We start from the raw sequence: 1,003 nt of genomic DNA, 5'->3' as shown, positions 1-1,003 counted from the left end.
CTGTCAGCCTGTTGTGTGGACTTATGAGTTAATACATTCCATACAAGTAAATAAGAACACAGATTTCTTACATATTACAGCAACTTTTTTGTTTTCTTCAGTTTAATTTTTTTAAAAACTTTTTCAATGTTAGATTTGTCAGTTTAGACCTTTACACAAAGTATATATTTTAAATAATAAAGTAATCTTTCTAACCTAATCCACATGACTACAAGGGGAGTAAGATTCTCATTTTCAGTTGGAGTTGGTGAGAAGAGGATTGAGTCCCCATGATAAAAAGTTAATAAGCTACAAACAACTGTTTTGAGTGAACTCATCACCTTTGGATTATCAGAAAAAATTCTGCTGAGCTTTTTATTCTCAAGCCCTAATTCTAACCAACAGAGGAACCATATAGTTTCAAACAGTGATGGTTGTCTGTTAAGTACAGAGTACTACACACTAGTCATCACACACAACCAAAATCAGATCCAGGTTCTGGATACAATGGTATGACTGATTAAACTATATATATAGAAAGACTGATCTGAAGAGCACTGGAATGGTTTCCCAGAGGAAACCATTCTAGAACTATACTAGCACTTGAACCCAACCTTGTAAGCTAATGAAACATTCTTTAAATATGATATTGCTTACAAGTAGTTGTTTCAATACAGATAGTTCTCGAGATTAGTCCTTTCAACTTTTGCCTCAAGTAGTTCTGTGTGTAAAAATACAATAATGTTTATGAGTGAGTGAGAGTGTGTGTGTGTGTGTGTGTGTGTGTGTGTGCAAGCAGTCCTCAAGAATCATCTGTTTGGTTTTTGTACTCCTTAAACTTGTAAAAGCCTGAGTAATAAAAGTCAAATGGATGAATCTTGAGGGATACCTGCACAATGGCACCTATTTACAGTTAGCTAGCCAAAATAAAGAATCTCAACCACGTTCACTGTACAGTTTTCTTGATCAGCCAACTATGATTTTTGGTCAGGGACTATAAGATTCTTATAAAGTTCTTACTTTT

Source organism: Octopus bimaculoides, chromosome 10 (assembly GCF_001194135.2).
Source record: "Octopus bimaculoides isolate UCB-OBI-ISO-001 chromosome 10, ASM119413v2, whole genome shotgun sequence".
Classification (NCBI taxonomy): Eukaryota; Metazoa; Mollusca; class Cephalopoda; order Octopoda; family Octopodidae; genus Octopus; species Octopus bimaculoides.
The sequence above is the reverse complement of the archived record's forward strand: the minus strand, read 5'-3'. Positions refer to the sequence as shown.